The following is a 22,436-nucleotide window of genomic DNA, read 5'->3' as shown; positions in this document are numbered from 1 at the left end:
AAGGCACATGAGTGAGCCCCCTCTCTCTCGAAAAAAAAGAGTGCAGTTTATATAGAATTTTAAAGAATGTGGCACGTATTTATAAGACCCTCTCTTTTATTGCTCTGTTACTTACAAAATTCACCTATAAACATGTGGCGGCGTCCCAAAGTCACCAAGATTTTCTTTTTCTCTGCCAGCTGGTTTTCTTGTAGGTTTTAATTGTCTTCCCTTTGGACGTTCATAAAAGCATATGAGGAAAAGGAAGAAAGGGGAAGAAAGAGATGTACACCTTGTGGTGCTTAGCTGGCTGTGGTCTCCATGTAGGGCTGGAACCCGAGTGGCAAAGCCTGGGGAGCAGTTTGCAGAGTCAGTTTTCTAGGGTTTGAGGTCCTTCCAGATAAGCAGAAGCTGGCAGATGGTGGGAGGAGGGGCATGGGGTGAAGCTAACCTTATGTGGCATCCTGTTGCTGGCACTGTCAACACCAGGGACTGTCATCCCAAGGACAGAACAGCCTGGTATGGTTCAGTGCATGCACTTTGGAGCAGACACAGGGAAGGACTATTCCGTCTTTCATTTTCTGGTTGCAGGAGCATTACACCAAAAACACTGAGGCCGCTAGAGTACCTTTGCCCTGCATAGTTGGAATAGCAACAGCGTACACATGTCCAGGTTAGATGAATCCTCTAAGGACAGTAAAGTCAGGCTGGGAAGTTGGTGCGTTTGTCAGTGTGGGGAGAATGCCAGGATCTAGGCACAGTGGTGGTGTATGTTTGTGTGTGCACACGTGTGTGCCCCTGTGCATATTTTTCCCTGAACTTGGTCTTATCGTCTCCGTTAAGACCATGGGGAGGGAGAAGGAAAGGCTACTTACTGGAAGCCTGTAAGGTTCCATGTACTGTGGTGAGATTCAATTCCTGGAAGCAGAAAAGCTGAGGCAAAAAAGGTGTTTCTTTTAATTTTGATAGAGGAAATGAAACCTATCGGCAGAAACTATTAAACTTAAAAGTAAGTGTCTTGACTGTTCATGGGCGCAGGCTTTCTTTTTGAGTTGATGGAAATGTTTTGGAAGTAGATAATGGTGATGGTTGCACCATTTGTAAACGTACTAAAAACCACTGAACTGTATACTTAAAAAGGGTGAATTTTATGGTATCTGAATGTTATCTCAATAAAAAATCGAAAAATAATAGGTTTTTTTATCCTACTTCTCCATTTCTAAGAGTTTATCATATAGATCTATTCTGAATGTGCAAAATGCTCTATGAACTGTTTTTCATAATAGTTGCCGCAACCTCAATGTTCCTCAATAAGAGACACTGTACAGGTGTTCAAGATGAATGGGGTACTGATATGTATACTGATAAGAGTATACAGTATTATGGGTACTGATATGTGTACTGATACGAGTATACACTATTATGGGTAGTGATATGTGTACTGATATGAGTGTACACTGTTATGTGTACTGATATGTGTACTGATAGGCGTGTACAGTATTACATGTACCGACGTGGAGTGACCACCAGGATATGTTGTTGAGGAGAAAAGCAAGTTGCAGAGCAATGTGTGTAAAATGCTACCATTTGGGTAAAATGTGTTAACATATGCGTATGTCCTCTTTCTAGAAGGATATTCAAGAAAGTAGGGAGGAAGATAGGGTGAGTGGGGGGACGAGGATAGGTGAGAGCCTTAGGTTTCCCTATACAGCTTTGATACCTTATGAATTGTGTAGAGTCAGCATGCCTTATCTAGTAAAAAATAACAACAGAATAAGTGGTATAATAAATCACTTAGTAATAAGTGAAATTAGTGTCATAATAGATAATGTCCTCAGTATTAGTTCACAGCACATGTTGAGGTGGCATGTGCACAAGTTAATAACCTTAAGAGTAAAGTACAGCTCAGTGAAGGGATTCCTTAAGGATTAAAATGATGCTCTTTAGGCTCATTCACTCAGTTAACACCTATTTATGGTACCTACGTTTTTTCATTTGTAAAATGAGGATAATAATAGTAGCTACTTTAAAGGGTGATTGGGAGGGTTAAATGCAATGATACTTACAGAGGTCCTAGCTCTGTGTGTCAGGCACAAAGCTAACAGACTCCACAAATGGTGTTGTATTTGAACTGAGACTTGAAGGATGATGTTTTGGGGTCCCCAAGACCATCCTCAAGTCCGACAATTCACTAGGACTCACGGAATTCAGCATATAATCATACTCATGGCTATGATTTATTACAGTGAAAGGATACAAAGCAAAATGCGCAGGCAAAGTGCAGAGGAAACCAGGCACCAGCTTCCAGAGTCTTCTCCCAGTGGAGTCAGACAAAAAAAAAAAAAAAGTGGAGTCACACAGGATGAGCTTAATTCCCCTGTAATGATTTGTGGAATGTTGTCTACCAGGGAAGTTCATTATAATCTCAGTGCCTAGAGTTTTTATGGGGGGATGGTCACGTAGGCACCTTCACCTAGCATGTACCAAAATTCCAGAATCTCAGGAGAGAAGCAGGTGTTCAGCATAAACCATATTGTTTGTACAATCAGTTTAGGCACAGTGAGCCAATCTTATCAGTTCTGGGAATGATGAGAACCCTCTCGAAATCCAAGTTCCCAGACACCAGCCAAGGGCCAACCTTGTAAGCTGACCTTTCTAAGGATAGCACTGTGGGCCTGCTATGTTAACTCTTTTCTGTACAGATTGGTAGGCATTTTAAGTGGAAAAAGGGGAGGGAGGACATTCCAGGCAGAGGGAAAACATCTGCAGAGCTCCAGGAACAAGAACATGGTGTATTCTGGAAATGTGTAGTTCCAATTACAGAAACATATACTGTGGAGCAATGTGACAGTGGGTTTGTCAGTCACCTGGGTCCTGGGGATCACCTTTGAAATTCCCAGAAATCCCATATCTACAGTTTTAAGATTATCTTCTTATGTCATGTCATTTAGGTCACCATTGTGGAACATTTCTTGTTTATAAATTACTGAAATTATTTCCTAAGGAGTAAGTCAAATTAAATAATGAATGCAAAATTACTTTATGATGGACTTTACTAAAAGCTAGTTATCCTTCTTAACCCTAGAGTGTTATTTGTGCCAAATAGAGATGAAGGATCAATGTAATCTCCTTAATGATTGATTCTTTGTGCACAATTCTCAGTGTCTTCACTTGTCGTTTGCTTTCTAGTGTCTAAAATTAGAAAAAAAACCCAACTATGTGGAACTCACTTGATGATGCGAAACCTGAATTTGTATCTTGGTTCTTACCAGTTCTAGCCATATGGCTTTTGACATTTTAAGTTGTGTTTTAAATTACAAAACCTGTTGTTGTAGAAACAAATTCAAACAATATAGAAATGGAAAGAAAAGAAAATTCAAAGTTCCTTTTTACCCATACTTCCTCCCCAGTACCCCTCCCCCACCCACAATGAAACTATTGTTAACAGTTTGGTTTATGTCCTTCTAGAACTATTACTATACGTTTATAAACATGAGGGTGTATGTACTTGTGTACCTTGAGTTTATGTGTGGATATGCCTACAACTTGCAAATAATGACAGTTTTCTCTCTTAGGATACCAGTACCTCTTGTTTCTACCTCTTGTCTTATTGCAGTTTCTAGGACTTCTACAATCCAGTGTTGAATTAGGGCAATGAACGTGAACATTCTCACCTTCTTCCAGACTTAAATGGGACTGCGTCTAATATTTCATCACTAAGTGTAACGCTTGGCAGATGTTTTAGCTAGGTAAATTTTATCAAGTTATAAATTCTAAGTTTTTATCAGGAATGGTTGTTGAATTTTATCAAAATTTTTTTTTTGTTTTTGGCATTCATCAATATGATCATATGAGCTTTCTCCTTTAATCTACTTATATAGGGAATTATACTAATAGGTTTCTTATTGTTGGACTGGTTTTGCATTCTTGGAGTTAAGTTTCTTAATCATGGTGATTTATTCATTAAATTTGCTACTGGACCTCTTTTATTAATATTTTGAGTTTTTTAAATAAATAACTGCTGGCTTATGGCTGTCTCTTATGGTGCTGGACTAGAGTTTTGTTAGTTTTGGGGAATAAATTTAAATTTTTTTGTCTTTAGTATGCTTTGAAACAGTTTAAATGACGTAGGAATTAGCATTTTATTGACAGTTCCTTGAAAACAGTCATAAAACCATATAGCCCTTTTGTAGAGGGGTCAGTTGAACTTGATTGGAATGTAGTCAAAATGTATCTGTGATGCTGATTTTTTAAAAATTTGTTGAAACTTAGTTTATGACTTAGTGCATGGACAGTCTTTGTAAATATTCCGAATATCTTGAGAAAAATGTTTTTTCTTGATGGTTAGGTCCTGGTTTTTGTTTTGTTTATGTATATATATGTATACTAAAAACAAAACATAACAAAAAACCCACTGCCTTCGAGTCAATTCCGACTCATAGTGACCACATAGGACAGAGTAGAACTGTTCCATAGGGTTTTCAAGACTAAATCTTTACGGAAGCAGACTGCCACATATTTATTCCACAGGGTGGCTGGTAGGCTCAAACCACCCACTTTTGGTTAGCAACAGAGCACTTAAACCACTCTACCGCAAGGGTTCCTTATAGATATATATATATATAAAACAAACAAATCCATTGCTGTTGAGTCGATTCCGATTAATGGCGACCCTATGGGACAGAGTAGTACTGCCCCATAGCATTTCCAAGGAGCACCTGGTGAATTCGAACTGCCAACCTTTTGGTTAGCAGCTAAGCTCTCAACCACTGCACCGCCAGGGCTATATATATATATACATACACACATGTGTATGTGTGTGTGTATATATATATATACACACACACACACACACACAAAAAAAAAAAAAAAACAAACACATTGCCATCAAGTCAATTCCGACTCATAGCAACCCTATAGGACAGAGTAGAACTGCCCCATAGAGTTTCCAAGGAGCACCTGGTGGATTCGAACTGCTGACCTTTTAGTTAGCAGCCATAGCACTTAACCGCTATGCCACTAGGGTTTTCTGTTTATATATATATATAATCAAGGTTGTAGATTGAGTTGTTCGTATTTTTTATATCTCTATTAATGTTGGTCTGCTTCATCTGTCACTATTTGAGAGAGATGTGTTGAAAATCTCCCACCAGCTGCTCTACTGGCCTGTGGAGGAGGAGCATGACTGACCTCACTGGCCTTCAGGTAGTCCTGTCCTTAGTTAAAGATCACTTTTGCTCCACAGCCCCTCCCACTCACCTTACCTGTGGTTTCTGGTCTGGAATTTTTCCATTTCTGCAATGGTCTGTTTTGGTGGTTTCTTCGGCTGTGATTTTTTGCCAGTGTAAACTTTCCAGTATCCAGAAATTCCTCCAAATTTTTTATCTGATGATGGTATCCTTTCTTGTTTTCCAGTTGTTATGACGTATGTATCTTTTCTGCTATTTGAATGGAATTTTGGGGAGGAAAAAGAAAAACAAATATCTTTGCTCGGTTTGCCGTCTTGGCCCTTTGTAAGACACATTTTTATCCTTTCTCCTTTCCTCCTCTTCTTTTTTCTCCCAACAAGTGTTTATTGAACAAGTACTTTATCTAGGAAGTCTTGGGGTAGAGCAAAATGGTTAAGGCTCTCAGCTGCTAACCAAAAGGTTAGAAGTTCAGTTCTGTTCAGAGGCACCTCGGAGTAAGTCCTGGCAGCCTACTTCCCAAAAGTCAGCCGTTGAAAACCCTATGGCACACATATCTGCTCTGACACATATCAGGTTGCCATGAGTTGGAATCAACTCCACAGCAACGGGTTTAATTTTTCCTAGACCTTTGTTTCCTCATTTATAAAATGGGAATAATAATATAACATTACCTCAATGACATATGAAGAACATTAATCAAACAATGTTAATGAAAAGTCTTGGCCACCTGTAAAGAGCTGTGTAAATGTGAGGGACTACTTTTAACACCTTCCTTGAACATTGCTTTTGTTTTGTGTAGCAAATGTTGTATAGCAGCTCAACTACGTTAGAGAAAAATGGTTATTATTGGCATATCACAAGAGGTTCAAAATAAATATTTGTTACTTTTTCAAAAAATTGCTCACCAAGAAACTATGAGTGACTTAATAGAAAGTCACATAGTTTATAAATAGAAATATTATTTGATCTAAATAATGCTAATGCTAAGAGCCAATGCTACAGTGGGCGTTCTTTTTTCTTTCCTATTTTCTTGTAGTGTACTGCTGGCATGCATACTGAATTAGTCATTTTTCCTAATCCATGCCTTTAAAAATAGCATTTTTTTCCTTTAAAAAATTGTTTTGCTGATTCAGTATGTTATATAAATGTATTTGCTTCAGTTTAGAAAGTTAATATGAACCGGCAGAAAGAATGCTGGAATTTCAACCCAGGCATATTTAGAGGACAAAACAAGTAATTGATGTAAAAGACGAAATAGTTTGTATTATAATGTAGTGAAATCTGCCTATCTACAATTATTTTCTTCATATTACTACATTGCACCAAGCCAAAAGAGGCAACTCTCAATTAAACTCAACAAGTATGTATTGCGTATAAGGTTTTGTGCTAACTGTTGTAGAATTCATAAGGTGGTTAAGACCCCATCTGCCCTCAAAAATGTGGGCACCAACAAGTAGGTTGGTTAAAACTGGTATATAAATTACTCTAAAGAGAGTCCCAGACGGAGCGGGAGAAAAGTATGGAGTGGAATTCAAATTCACGTAAAAAGACCAGACTTAATGGTCTGACAGAGACTGAAGGAACCCCCAATACTATGGCCCCCAGACACCCATTAACATGGAACTGAAACCATTCCTGGAGCCCACTCTTCAGACAAAGATTAGACAGGACTATAAAACAAAAATTAATACACGTAAGGAGTGTGCTTTTTAGTTCAAGCAGATACCAAATGGGTGGCTCCTGGCTGGAGGCAAGATGGGACAGGAACTGGTTGAATGGGCACGGGAACCCAGGGTGGTAAGGGGGAGCGTGTTGTCACATTGTGGGGATTACAATTAATGTCACAAAACAATATGTGTATAAATTTTGTATGAGAAATTAACTTGAGCTGTAGACTTTCACTTAAAGCACAATAAAAAACATTTTTTTAATTACTCTAATGAAATAGATCACATCTTTTTGTGAAGATTAAGAACCGTCCTATAGAAGAGATAGCCTTTTCGATGGACTTGAAGAAGATTAGGAATTTCATAGAGGAAGGCATTCCAAGTCTCAGGAACAGTATGACTGAAAAAAAAGGTATTAAGGTGGAAAGTTAAGGGCACATTTAGAGAATGGCAAATAATTCTCTGTTTTTTTTTTTTTTCCTTTTGTCTAGAGCATCAGTTACACATGGTGGGAGATAACGTGTGCAAGATGGCTCAGGGACATGTTGTACACAATACAATCTCAGCCTTAAGAAAAGGATTGAGGCTTTCTTTGTAGCCAGATGTATCAATTCCTGCAAATGTTCCATGGAAACTTGTAAAAATATACTTTACATTTGTATTATAGAGATGTACATAATATGTATGCATTCTTCTGTGTAATTATATTGTTCCTTTCTTCTGTGTGGGTATGTTCTTACATTTCCTAGGTTCTACTAGAAGTTAGTAAAACTAAATGCTTTCTTTAATAGGTTCCAACCTTAAAGTTCTGGGAATCATAGAGTGACCACTAAACTACAAATGTACGTCCCTGAATGAACATCTGAATAGTATTAATGCCTTGATGGTAGTGGGAGAAACCCATGGACTTTGGAGACACACAGACTTGAGCTTCAATTTCTAGTCCTCCACATTCTTGCATGGGCAGGCTGAGGAACTCCCCTAAGCATCATTTTCTTCATCTGTACAATGGGAAGGATCAGATCAACATTAGAGTGTTTTAATGAAGATGAATAAATTCCATAAAGTGTTTGGTGCACACAGCAGGTGTTCAATGGATAGCAGCTATCACGGTCATGAGAATATTTGACCTTTTTTTTTTTTTTTTCTTGAGCCTAATAGAGGATTCTTTAGTTAGGCCAGGGGAATTGTATAAAGTTATGAGGAGGTGTCTCTTAGCTACCTAGTGCTGCCCTAACAACAACAACAACAAAATACCACAAGTGAGTGGCTTTAAAGAACGGATATTTATTTTCTCAAAGTTCTGGAAGCTAGAAGTCCAAATTCAAGGCATTGGCTCTAGGGGAAGGTTCTTTGTTGACTCTTTCAGCTTATAGTAGCTGCCCGTGATCCTCAGCATTCCTGGGCTTGTAGATGCATCTCTCTCTGTCTTCACGTGGCATCTTCCCCTGGTGTGTGTGTGTTACTGTGTCTATCCTGATCTTTATGTAAGACACCACTCAGAGGGATTAGGTTTAAGACCCACCCTACTCCGGTATGTCCTTATAACATAACAAAAGAAAACTGTTTACAAACAGGGTCACGTTCACAGGTACAGGGATTAGGACTTCCACATATACTTCTGGACGACATAAATCCTTAACAGGGTACTTGTCAAATTGAAGCAGCTTATGAAGTAAGAGCAATGAGAGGGAATGAATATGGAGCTTGGAGTTGTGGGGAACATCCACGAGAATAAAAAGAGACTGGGGAGATGAGAGAGAGAAGGTTTATAGTCAAGAATCCAAAATGTGGCTCCAAATCCCTTAACCAAATCTGATGACATCAAAGGCTTCAAGTGGGAAAGACAGGAGGAGAAAATATGTAGTATGCTTTAAAATGGGAAGATAGGAGCAGACAGCTGAGAAGGGAGAAAGAGCAGAACAGGATTCTTAAAGCTCTAGCATGTTGGTCTCACCTTCCCAGTTGGTGAAGGAGAGGGTGCTGGGAGGGCACTGTGGTTTCCTCAGCAAAGGGGTGGACCTGGGGCTCAGATTAAAAAAAAAAAAAAAAAAAACTCTTTCCTAGAGCCAAGAAGTGGTGTTAAATACCAAATTCCAATCTCTTAAAATCATTATTTGGGAAGGAACCTTAGAGATAATCTAGTCCAACCCACTAATTTTACATCTGAGGAAAATGAATCTTTCAGAGGTTATGGGGCTTGCCCAAGACCACACAGTTGCTCAACCCAGAGCCGGAGGGTGGATGGTCTAGAAGCAACATAATCTTGACTGGGCCTAGTTGTGGCATCTGAGACTTTTGGACGAGTGGGTACTTGAAGAGAGTGTTTGTGGCGTTAAATCTTTTTGGCAACGGCAGTTAAATCAGACATATTAAATGTGTTCAAAGCTATTTGTAAGAGACCTCAGCTGTATACAGTTCATTCCCCAAGTATGCTTAGCCTGTAGTGGTGGTTAGACTTGTACATCAACCATCTGAGTCTTTTGGAAGGTGGTGCGGAGGTAGGCGAAAAGGCTGGAACCCAGACCTCCCCTATCATTAATCAACACATTATTTATTGAGGGCCTACTACGTGCCAGATACCGTTCTAAGTGGGTGGTGTATGTCAGTGAGCCAAAGATCCTGACCTCACAGAGTTTGTTGTTGTTATTAGACGCCATCAGCTCAGCTTCAGCTCATGTCAGCCTAATGTGTAACAGAACAAAACATCGCCCGGTCCTGTACTAGCTTCATCATTGTTGGTATGTTTGAATCTATTGCTATGACTACTGTGTCAATCCATCTCCTTGAGAGTTTCCCTCATTTTTACTAACTCTCTACTTTGACCCACTGCCGTCAAGTCAACTCTGACTCATACCTTACCAACCATCATATGCTTTGCTAACAAATAGTCTTCCCTGATGACGTGTCTACAGTAAGCGAGCCGGAGTCTCACCATCCTTCTTCCTAAGAAGCGTTCTGGTTGTATTTCTTCTAAGACTGATTTGTTCATTCTCTGGAAGTCCATGGTATATTTAATATTTTTTCCCAAGACTGCAATTTAAATGCATCAATTCTTCTGCTGTCTTCCTTTTTGTTGTCCAGCTTTCTTGCCCCTGAAAGTGGTAGCAGGAAGGTGGGAACCTATTATCATCAGAGTCTGGATGTGGTTCTGAGTCCCATTTTATCACACCTCCCTTTTGCCTACCCATTTCACATCCTGCTTCTTCCAGGGCACCTTAGCTCACCATCTGGTCTCAGAGAGCCCTCTCCTTTATCACATTCCAGAATGTCAAGCCTTAGATCCTGTGTGACCTTGGTTGCTCTTAGTAGTTTCACCCGTGAACATCTGGTCTCCCAGTGAACTGTAAGCACTTGGAGGCTGAAAAACTATCTCCTGTGGTACACAGCACTGGGCACATGCTATGTTCGCACAGCACATGTTTATTGGGTCTTTACCTGAGCCTGAAGCTGAGCAGCTGTGCCATGGGTGCTGAGAATACCCATCAGAGACAAGAGATATAACAGAATCTCACTGGGGGACCCAGGGGCAAAACCACCGCAGGAATCTCTACTGAGACTGCAGGTAGCAAAGATCCACTTAGTACCCTGGAGCCAGCTGGTTTTAAGCCGTATCTCCCAAATGTTCTGGAAAACCCATTCAAAGGAAATTGAAATCCCAAATTCCACTGAAGACATATAAGAACTATGAGTAAGCACTTTGGGATTGTCATATGAAGGAGGCCCTCTAATTAAGAAGCGTTTTGATGAATTCTAAGCCAAGACTTAAAGCCAGATACATAATCAAAATGGTTAAGCCAAATAATGCTTAATCTTTTTTGGCTCTTATTCCTGAGAAAGAAAGCATGTTGAAGTAACAAATTCAGTAAAGATGCAAAGAGGGAGGAAAAAAGTTCACCTATTTTTCACTTATTTTTATTGGCTCTGAATTAACTTGATTTTAAGTTCTTATAAGACCTCTGATTTTCCTGTTTCAGAGTATGTCTGTCACTAAGCTCAGTAGATAACAGCTTTGTCTAGCCCCCAAAGAGTTGCTCTCCAGCCAGGGCCTCCTTTTTCCCAGTTACTGCTCCCATCTCCCATAAATGTATCCAGCTGGTAAGTAAGCTCTTCACTCATGTGGCAAATGTGTATGGAGGCCCTACCATTTTCTAGACACCCGAGGTGTAGTTGGACTCACATCTGAGGCAGCCCTGACTTGTTAGTGGTGGGGTTGTGGGCTTCTCCATCAGACATCCTGATGATGTGCCAACCATCCAGTTCTAATGTGCACTGAGTGTGTCTCCATTTTGCTTTTCTATATTGCTGGAAATTGCTGTTTTTACAGCATCACAGCACAGATGAGAGCTGAGACTTCTGTTCAACAATTTACAGAAGTATAGAACTTCATGTCCTGTCAATGATTCTATTAAGTTTCTGCCCATTTTTCCCTCTTTGGGAAGTTATAGAGGCAAGGTGTCCTATTGCCATTATGCTTATACTGGGCATTATGCCAGAAACTGAAGATACAAAGACGTCCCTGCTCCTGGGAGCCCACCAAAAGGCACAGTTGTGTGGGAACTGCTGTAATGTGTATGGATTGAGTACCATGGGAACCTAAATGAGAATACAACTAATTCTGCTGATGAAGGACAGGGACCGCTTCACAGAAGAGAGGACGTTTAGCTTGGGATGTATAGAATAAGTAGGAGTCTGTCAGTCGAAGAAGATGAGAAAGGGGAGGGAGGGCCATGAACTTTCCAGGCTGAGTGAACAGCATGTGCAAACCCAAGAAGTCTGTACAAGTCCATATTCCACTATCTGAAACCCTTGAGGCCCAGATATGTTTCAGAACTTGAAATTATTTCTCAATATTAGAAGGATAATTTGGTGCATGTATTATATATTATGTATATAATTATATAACATTCCCAGCAGGGTCTTAGTCAAAAACATTAATATATCCATAGCAGGAAGTTTGAATATTCATGCTAAGTAGGATTAATAAAGACTCTTATTAATAGTGTCATATCCATTAAGTCATATTTTGCTCTCAAATGAGTTTGGGCACCAGACTTACCAAAAACTTAGGTATTTAAGCTTTTTGGACTTTGGAGTCGTGGATGAAGGATTATGACTGCAGTTTTTCAGCGGATTCCAAGAGCTAACTCTCGTTGGGCTGATGTCAGTCACATGCTCATCCCTGAACCAATCACTGTAGCCCTGGAACTGGGTACTGAATCACAAAGTGGAATCTCAGAGTGCTGTTCCAGAAAAAGGAATACTCGGCATACAAAAATCACCAAACCCGAAAGTCCATGGCCATCAAGTCAATTCTGACTCCTAGCAACCCTGTGAGACAGAGTAGAACTGCCCCATAGAGTTTCCAAGGCTGTAATCTTTCTGGAAGCAGACTGCCACATCTTTCTCCCATGGAATGGCTGGTAGGTTTGAACCAGCAACCTTACTTATGGTTAGTGGCTGAGTGTTTAACCATTGCACAACCAAGCCTTCTTGTAAAAAAAAAAAATCACAGATGCACATTATATAAGCATCATAGACACGACCACATAATATGGTTGAGGTCAACAGTCTTAAGAGCAGAACCAGGACTTGGACAATATCTGTCTGATTCCCGAGCCCATCATGTGGACTTGCCCATGTCAGTGTAGTATAGCCTACACCAGTGTAACCCACAACTCAATTATGTGATAGAGACAGAGCTTAACACAGTACATAACAAGGTGCTAATTACACGTAATACAGAGAGACCATTAATTGAAATCATTTGTGGGAGGAGCCCTGGTGGTGCAGTGGTTAAGCTCAGCTGCTAATTGAAAGGTTGGCAGTTCAAACCTACCAGCCACCCTGTGGAAGAAAGATGTGGCGGCCTGCTTCTGGAAAGATTCACAGCCTTGGGGTTCTGCTTTGTCCTATAGGGTTGACTATGAGTCGGAATTGATGCCATGGCCATGGGTTTGGTTTTTTGGTTTGGTAATTCATTGACAAGGGAAGGAAAGTGAAGTAGCCATTAAGGTTTAGATGCTCTAAGCAGCTTCTGAGGTGCTCTGCTCCGAACACATGTATGACGATAGCAGATGAAGTAACTCTTTATGGCCACATAGAGGACTCACTTCCCTTCTTTGCCAGGGCATCCGAGAATTGAATAGACCAAATGCATCTTGCCCAGTTCTGTTTCATTTTAGTTACGGGAAATCTGAGGTCCAAGAGGGAAATAGCTTGATAAGGTCACAACTAGTACTTACAGAAAAGTAACGAATAAGCCATTTCATTTGGTTTTGTTTCAGAAATTTTTTGCTGAAATTCAAGAATCGTTCCAAAATAGTGAATTCAGTATCCTTAAAGCGTTGTTATTCTGCAACAGTGCATGATTTGAATGTTGTGTGTGTGTGTTTCTCTTTACAGGGATTTAATGAAATAAAAACACAAACTAGTTTTGAAATAGGTGTAAAAATACCCACTTTTTGAGTGTTGAGAAGTCTGGTCAGCGGCGTCCATGCATTTTCTCAAGTCAGGATCAGCCAACAGATTCCTCAACCACTGTTAACTGAGCATCTACTTTGTACTCAGGTGTTAGACATTCTCATTTACTCCCTACAGAGCCCTCAATGATAGGAGTCATTATCTCATTTTTTTGCTACAAAAGACCCGTTTAAAATCTTAAAAAGCAAAGATGTCACTTTGAGGACGAAGGTGTGCCTGACTCAATCCATGGTCTTTTCAATTGCCTCATATGCATGCAAAAGCTGGACAATGAAAAAGGAAGACTGAAGAAGGATTGTCACATTTGAATTATGGCATTGGCAAAGAATATCGAATATACCATGGACTGCCAGAAGAACAAACCAGTCCTGAAAGAAGTACAGCCAGAATGGTCCTTAGAAGCAAGGATGGCAAGACTTTGTCTCACGTACTTTGGACATGTTATCAGGAGGGACCAGTCCCTGGAGAAGGACATCATGCTTGGTTAGAGGGTCAGCAGAAAAGAGGAGAATACCCTCAACAAGATGGATTGACACAGTGACTGCAACAACAGGCTCAAATATAGCAACAATTGTGAGGATGGACAGGACTGGGCAGAGTTTCATTCTGTTGTACACGGGGTCAGTAGGAGCCAGTACTGACTCTGGGCACTTAACAACAACAACATCCCGATTTCAGATGAGAAGACTGAGAGATAAGTAACATGCTGAAAGTAACTTGTTAAAGTGTGGGGCTGGGATGCCTCTTCTTCGCCCCCTGAGTGATACCATCCTATGCTGAGAGTTTCTGTAGTGTAGATCTTCCTCTCTGGCTCTTTTGTCCCCATCACTCCCCATCTCTTCCTACCCTGCAGACAAATTTGATTGGTTATAATTTACTCATGATATTTCCAGAAGGCCTGTCATTTCCTCTCTTGGTTTATAGATTGTCGTCTTACCTCTTGCCCCCTCTTCCTCTAAGGTATGTGCTACACTGACTCCCAGAGGTCCCTAACAGAACTGAGCTCCCAGTGGCCACCGTGGTGACTGGCTTAATATTGCTGTTGTTGTTAGGTGCCATCAAGTCAATTTTTAACTCATAGCACCACATGTGAACTGCCTGCATTGGGTTTTCTAGGCTGTAAGGCTGTAATCTTTATGAGAGCAGAATAACACACCTGTATCAGCTGCCTGCCCTTCCAAAAAGTCCTCAGGGTCAGAAGACAGGGAAGTGGCCCAAGAGGGAGAAGAGTCAATGTCTGAAGCAGCTGTCACATCCATCAATCAGGTTGGTGAAGACATGGGGAGTCAGCCTTCTGACAATCACCATTGTGTTTACTGGAGGCTTTTTGAGGCCACTGCTCACTAGGGCACACACGGTGCCTGTCTTGGTTCAGATCCCCCCAGACACAGAGCCTGAGACAAGGATTGAAGTGCGAGTCATTCATTCAGGAGGTGATTCCAGGAAACACCGGTGGGGAGAGGGGAGGTGAGACAGGGAAGGGCAAGCAGCTGATACAGGTGTGTTATCAAGCCGGTTATCACTGTGGGCACCGCAGGCTCCATCCTGCTGGGAGTCAGGATAACCTCAGAGTTAACCAACAGAGGACCTGGCATATTTGCCCACCGACTCTTGCTTCATCACTGGTTGGGAGCGCTATCTCTCTAGCACTTTATAACATAACCTCTTAATAGCAATATCAGCACTGGCTTCTCCTGGTTTGTGTTGTGCATGTGAAAAGTCATGGATAACCACTGCAGGACCCATGCATTCATGGTAACCGGATATAAGACAATCTGTCAGCCTGTGTGCATCACTCTTTGTTTCAACGGTGGATCCTGCTAACACGCCTCACCTATCAAATCCAGAGAGTTTTAATATTAATCTCATTCCCTTCCTCTTTCCCCACATTTCTTTTCTTTCTTTTTCCTTTTATTCTCCTTTTTTAAAACTGATTTTTGTGTTATGAACAAGAATTTGTGTTTGGTGTAGCATAGCTTTATTTCAGGAGATCATCAGGTTGTGGGACTGCCCCCTTGAAACGTTTTTGTGCTACTGTTTTAGAAATAATAAAAATTTAAAAACAGTTATTGTTAATAAAAATGTCAATGTGGGGGGAGGGGAAGCCCCCAGGCAGAGAGATGTAGCAGTGGTGTCCCTAGGGTTGGTATCACCCAGTGTGGTAACTCATGGTATCATCCCCCCATGCTAAGTAGTTGTAGCTAAAACAGCAGCAATTTTGACAGAAGTGGCAACTATAAAAACACCAGCAGCATGCTTGTAGCATGTGCAGACAAAACCACGTGATTCGAAGTGTCATTATGTTTGGGTAATAATGACGCTCTGACTGGAACACATTAGTAAGTTAGCGTAGAGTTTTAGTCTTGTAGGTATACTGATATGTTGGCGTAATGGTTCAGAGCTTGGCTGCTAACCAGAAGGTCAGCAGTTTGAATTCACCAGCTGCTCCTTGGAAACCCTATAAAAAAAAAAAAAAAAATAGGGCAGTTCTACTCTGTCCTATAGGGTCGCTATGAGTTGGAATCGACTTGACAGCAGTGGGTTTGGTTTTGGTTTGGAAGCTGGGCATGCAGAAAAGATAACTAGAGGGATATTTTTATAAAATAAATAAATTTCTACTGAAACACTGCACAAAAACTTTGTAGACAGTCATTTGGGAGTCACCCCCTCTGACAGTGTCACCTGATGTGGTCTGCACCCCCAGCACCCTCTGGTGGCTTCACTGAAATGCAGATATTCCCACCAAAGGCCTTCAGAGCAGTGAGCTGAGTGTGGAAGGAGATTCAACAGGGTGTGGGTAGAGGTAACTACAGCTCCATGACGGGGATCCACAGAGGAAGCTCTATCAGCGGTCGGAACTGGGAAAGCCAGAACACCAACACCTGGTATCTCTGTTCCCTGGTGCTCCTGTCACACAAATACCACAAGTGGGTGGCTTTAAGAATGGAAATTTATTTCCACACAGTTGTGGAGGGGAAAAGTCTAAATCAGGGTCTGGGCTATGTTGACTCCTTTCTTGTAGGTAGCCCTGGGTGTTCCTTGGTTCCTTGACATGTACATGATCCTCACGTGGTGCCTGTCTTCCCCTGTGTATATCTCTATGTCTAATCTGCTCGTTTTATAACTCAGAAGTGATTAGATTTAGGACCCACCACCCTACTCGGTTATTATCTAATTAAAGTTGCAAGGAAAACCTGCAGGATTACATCCACAGGTATGGGGTTAAGATTTCAACACATATTTTAGGAAACACACTTTAATCCATAACATCTGGCTTGTGTTTTTGGGTTTTTTTTTCCCCCCTTACATACCCTCATTTTGATGACCCATCATGTTTACTTCTCTGTTTTGACAATTTGGAAGCTCAGAGCCAGCTTATGAGCCCACCTTAGGTATTGGGTAAGACCTTAAAGGAACATAATATTCATACCACCCTTACCCTCTACTACTCTTCTCTTATTTCCTGGTTTTGTCTCTTCTGCCCCAATTTCTCTGTACATTTATTTCTATTGTTTGTTTATGCCTTTGACAGTCCCCTCAAATCCTTTTATTTGGGAGAGATTGGGTACAAATAAATACAAAAACAGGTTACCTGGTGAAAAGAGACAAAACCAGGGACTAGTCACAGGCACCTGCCACATGGCTGCCTCTCCTCTAGCTTTTCATGAAGTTTTTTTTACCAGGACTCCATGGTCTCCACTTGACCTTCCCGACCGCATATGAAAATGCCACGTTCTCGCCGCACAGCAAGTTTGTGATGAGCGACTAGAGAACTGCACACAAAAGGAAACACACATGCTGGTCACAGTGGCCAAAGACACAGGATATCCATCATCTCAGGGATGCTACAAAGGAAGCTCCTGCCTCACGCGGGTGATGAGACCAGACGTCTCTGAAGGCCAAGTTGAATCCCATAAGCCTCAATTTTTCTGAGTCAGGTTCAGGACTCTTTTCATAATACAGAAAATAGAAAATAATTGAAGGGGAAGTACTAGCGGAATTCAGCTTCCAGAGTTTTTAATAGTGAGAAACTTAACCTTTTCTTTTTTTCTAATATGTATGATTTTTATTGAAAAAAAATTTTTTTAAATTTCTTGTTAGTACAGTATATGACAGATTTTCTTTGGGCATGTATTACCTTAAAATGGAGAGAAAATGAAAAAGTATTTCTTTTCATCTGAATTTTTTTTGTCATAACATCTTCACTCCCCTCACACACACAAGCATTTTTATTTTTTTAAAAATAGATGTTTTCCTAGGAGTATCCAGGGATCGACTCGACGGCAGTGGTTTTGGTGGGTATCCAGGGTAGTGTGTTGTCTGCCACTCAGAAATCTAAGATTTTAGTTGTTTTCTATGCTGGTCAGAGCCCTGAAGAAATGAAGATTGTGCCTTAAGATATTCCTGGATGTGGGTGTAGACCCACACAAAGTCTTTGCCATTTGGCTTCATGTTTCAAGGAAAATGTTAAGCCAGATACCACAGTTAAGAAAAAGAAAGAGAGAAAGAAAGGGAAGGAGGAAGGGAAAGAAGGAAGAAACTTTACAAACGCAGGCGCCACTCGTTGTTTTCCCTCTCCATGTTGTCCAGTAATCAACAGTGTTGACTGAGCAGCTCTCAGAAGTTATTTATTTATGACTCCTTAGTTCTAAAAGGGACGTAACGCACCTTAAAAACTTTTTAAAATTTAGTGAATGCTGTTGTTGTTAGTTGCCATCGAATCAATTCCAACTCATGGAGGCCCCATGTGTACGGAGCAGAGCTTCCTAGCAGCCAAAGCAAAGATGGAAACAAAATTAAATATAGAATTTGTAGGTCAAAAAAGTAAAGATAATTCATTCGGGGCAGAGTACTGATTTAAATATTTTGGGGGAACATACAAAGGAGATAAAAGATGGTAGTCACTTGCCTCAGGAAGTTATACCCATTGCTGTACAGTTGATTCTGACTCATAGTAAACCCTGTAAGACAGAGTTAACTACCCCATAAACAGAGGTAACTGTTTCCAAGGCTGTAAATCTTACGGAAGCAGACTCCCACATCTTTCTCCCACAGAGCAGCTGACGAGTTTGAACCTCCAACCTTTTGGTTAGCAGCCAAGCGCTTAACCACTGTGCCACCAGGAGTCCTGAATACTTCTTATATGCCAAGAACTGTCCTAAAACTTAACGTGAGCTAACCATGTAATCATGACAACAGAAAACCTCCTGCATCACTTACAGCTATTTATATTTATAAAAATAGGATTTATATGATGTGCAAAGGCTTTCCTATTTGTGTTCTTCACAGTAACCCTGGGAGATACTGGCCAGAGAGACGCTGCTATTCCAAGAGGAAAGTAAGGTCACATAGGTAATAAATCACACTGCCTCATGCTGACTAGGGGACAAAACATGGCCATGGAGACATGGGTATTTGGCTCCAGAATCTTGAGCTGAGTTAGTATGAGGTGTCTGCCCCTAGGCCCACCATTAACTGGCTGAGTGGTGTTGGACAAGTCCTTTTTTTTCTTGGACTCTCCCTGTCTTCAGCTGAAAAATAAGAAGGTTGGATGACTTGACTGGGAAGATTCCTTCCAGCTGGGACAGTATGTTGTCTCTGGGTGTCTGTGGCTCCAGGCAGTTTCCCAGACTATGCTGCTAGTCATTTTTGCATTAGCAGTTGTTCTGTGGTAAGGCAAGGCAGGGCAGGGCACTGCTCCGTGCACCATTTAACCCCACCCGTTGTCCTAGCCCACTTGGGGGCCCGGGACCCAGAAGCTGCAGCCTAAAGGCTGGGAGAGGCCAGAACTCTTCTGAGCCAGGGGAGTCCTGCAGGGTGTTTCCGTGACATTAGCAGGACACATTTTGTTATTACCAGTCGATCATCTTCCACGGATTCTTCTTTGGGAGATTAAAAGTGAAAAGAGCCTGAAGTTGGCTCCAGATCTGGTGAAGAACTCAATTTTCCCTCCTTTTAAACCCCTTTTGGGGCCAGAGATCTCACATACACATCTTAGATTCTTCTTCCGAGTTCGCAGTGTCTGGGTGGAGGGGCTTCCCTGGGGGTTGGGATGCCTCATGGTAGTTTCCTGTGCCCAGATAAACAAACCCTGCCCTCGGGTTTAGGCTCCAGGTTTGTTTCTGGCATCTCTTTGCCTGAAAGTTTCTGTGTTGAATAAAACAGAAATGTTTAGCAAATCCCAAGAAATTCCTTATTTAATGGAAAAAAGAGACCCCGGAGCTTATATTTCAAAATATGATTTCCATGTACTCATTTTTGGGTTCATTGCATTAAAGCAAGGTCGCCTCACCAAATCCCCAAATGTCTGGTATGCCTTTCTTTAAAAAATGTCTGCCTTTAGCCTCCAGAACGCATTTTAAGGACTTAACCGTGGACAACCCTGCAGAGGATGAAGTAGCTGAATGAGACTTAAACCCCAGCCTATAACTGAGTTGTAAAAACCGCATTAGATTCCGTAGAAGTTTCAGCTTTAGCCTACAGACAAGCGTTTCTCCCCTAAGTTTTGACCTTTTATACTTTGCAATATAGCACCTCTGTGTGGCCATCTGTCTTCCTCAGGGATGATGGGAGATTCAGCTGCCGAGGTCTGTTGCAAGCAGCTTATCTCATTAGCTAACCTGACTTCTAGGAATTGCTTTGGCCCTTTCTCTATTAGCTGTATTTTCTTTCTTCCAGCACCTAAGGTTGGGTTTTTCCATTTGCTTCATGTCTCTGCCAACTCTAAACTGCCCTCCGTCCTAAAATGTTTGGTTTTTATTGTAAAAGTAATTTATGCTTAGAGAAGGGGGCACAAGGGGCTGGAGAGAGAAATTCAGAAAAAATGTACGGAAGAAAATCCCACCACACCAAGCTAATCACTATTAATGTTTTGGATTTATAAAGGTATATTTGCCTGTGTTCATTTATCCTCAGCCCTTGCCAATTATGTGAGCTTCCAGTTGGGGGATAAAAACTGTATTATATGGTGAGCAATTTTCCTATATCATTAAATAGTCTTCAGAACCTTGGTTGTTAATAGCAGCATAACATTCAACTGTTTGGGTGAGTTGCAGTTATTTTAACCATTTACTCAGTGCTGGACTTGTAAATTGCTTTCACCTTTTTTACTTCAAATCCACCTTTGATAGCTGTCGCATAGGAGCCGCTTACAGCTTATGCCTGGCACTGGGCTGGACTCTGGGCATATGGAAACGAAAGACACTGGCTTGCCTCAGGCAGAGGGGCGGGGAGCGCTGGCACTGGGCGTGTAGCCTGTCTACTAAAGGGATAACTTAATGAGGAGCCATCCCCCTGTAGCATAGCAGAGTCTACAGGGGCTTGCTGAATCATCACATACTAAGTTCAGTATAATCTTGTTGTTGTTTGTTGTTAGCTGCTGTCAAGTTGCCCCCGACTCATGGTGACCCCGTGTACCAGGAACGGGGACCATTATGATCCATAGGGGTTCCACTGGCTGATATTCACAAGTAGATTGGCAGGCCTTTCTTCCTAGTCTGTCTTAGTCTGGAAGCTCCCTTGAAATCTGTTCAGCATCGTAGCAGCAGTTAAGCCTCCACCGACAGATGGGTGGTGGCTGCACATAGGTGTATTGGCTAGAAATTGAATCCAGGTCTCCCGCGTGGCAGGCAGGTGTTCTACCACCGAACCACCATTGCCTCCATCAGTATAAACTCAGAGTTCTGTATGTTTCGTTTTCTAAGTCTGACAGGTGATGTTAGGGGTGGGAGAGGGAGAATAGCTTTCCAAGAAAAGCTGACCCTTGAGCTACTTTACCTCCTACCCCCCAAACCCCACCAACCCCCATTTTCCGAGTTGTTTTGCTCTCTTTTAAATTTTATAATGGTAAAATATATATATAACAAGGTATTTTCAATTTAACCGTTTTTAAGTGTACAATTCAGTGACATTAATTATAGTCACCATGGTATGCAGCCATCACCACTATTTCCAAAACTTTTTCATCACCCCAAACAGAAATTCTGTACCCCTTAAGTGATAACTCCCCACCCCCCACCACCCCCAGCCCCTGGCAACCACTAATAAACTTTGGTCTATATGTATTTGCTTATTCTAGATATTACATATAAGTGGGATCATGCAAGGTTTGTTCTTTTGTGTCTGACTTACTTCACTCAGCGTAATGTTTTCAGGGTTCGTCCATGTCGTAGCCTGTATCAGAACTTAATCTCTCTTTATGGCTGAATAATATTCTGTTGTGTGGATATATACCACATTTTGTTTATCCATTCATCTGTTGGTGGAAACTTGGGTAGTTTCTGTTTCCTATTATGAATAATGCTGCAATGCATAGTGGTGTACAAGTTTGAGCCACTTCATGAAGGACAAGGCAACAGGGAGAAAGGAGGGGTGGTCGGGAGAGAGGAGGGGGATGTCATGCCAGGAAAGGCAAACAATGCAAGTCGCAGCGCCAGGCAGGGTTGGGTGTGTGCCAGGGCTTTGTTCTAGTCTGAGGTTAGGATGCCCATGGGGCATGGCAGGGGCTGCAACTGGAGAGGCCTGCAAGGAGCACATCCCCGGAAGCCTCGGATGTCCCACCACGGAGGGTAGCTTCATCCCAAAGACGTGGTGAAGCCACTAAAGGTAACAGAAAAGGTCTGAGCTCATCAGGCATGACTTTGGAAAACTCACTGGGGCATCTGTAGCGGGACAACAGACCTGGGTGGTTTCTAAGGAGGGTTGGTGGGTAAGGATTCAGGGCTGCCCAGCACGTGGGTCATGACTCTTGTTTTCCGCTAACCCAGAGCTTCTCACAGTGCGTGGCACATGCTAGGTGCTCAGATGTGTTCAACCTGAAAGAGGCTGTTAGAAGAATCCAGGCAAGGAATGATGAGAGTGGTGGCAGTGAGGATGGAAGGGAGGAGGCTATTAGAAAGACATTTAGCAAAGACGTGGATGAGATTTACTGACGTTAAAGCCAAGGACCCTAACAGACTTCTTTTTTTAAACCAGGAGCAAAAACTAGAATGTGGCTTTTGAAAAGGTCTTGACTTCAGGAAACCAACTGGCCAGTGGGATGTTTCTAGACCTTTCGAAACTTTAATCTCTGCTTTGTGAATTACATAGTTTGGTTCTATTCAATGGTTCCCTTTCTCTC

At 41.6% G+C, this 22,436-nt stretch overlaps 1 protein-coding gene across 1 annotated transcript in view; it reads left to right on the top strand.

The window, feature by feature from the left end:
* The window catches only part of THSD4 (thrombospondin type 1 domain containing 4), a 688,190-nt gene that overhangs the window by 445,147 nt on the left and 220,607 nt on the right, over positions 1-22,436 (top strand). The gene's annotated exons all lie outside the window — the stretch shown is intronic.

The sequence above is a fragment of the Loxodonta africana genome, chromosome 13 (genome assembly GCF_030014295.1).
Source record: "Loxodonta africana isolate mLoxAfr1 chromosome 13, mLoxAfr1.hap2, whole genome shotgun sequence".
NCBI lineage: Eukaryota > Metazoa > Chordata > Mammalia > Proboscidea > Elephantidae > Loxodonta > Loxodonta africana.
The sequence above is the reverse complement of the archived record's forward strand: the minus strand, read 5'-3'. Positions and strand labels throughout refer to the sequence as shown.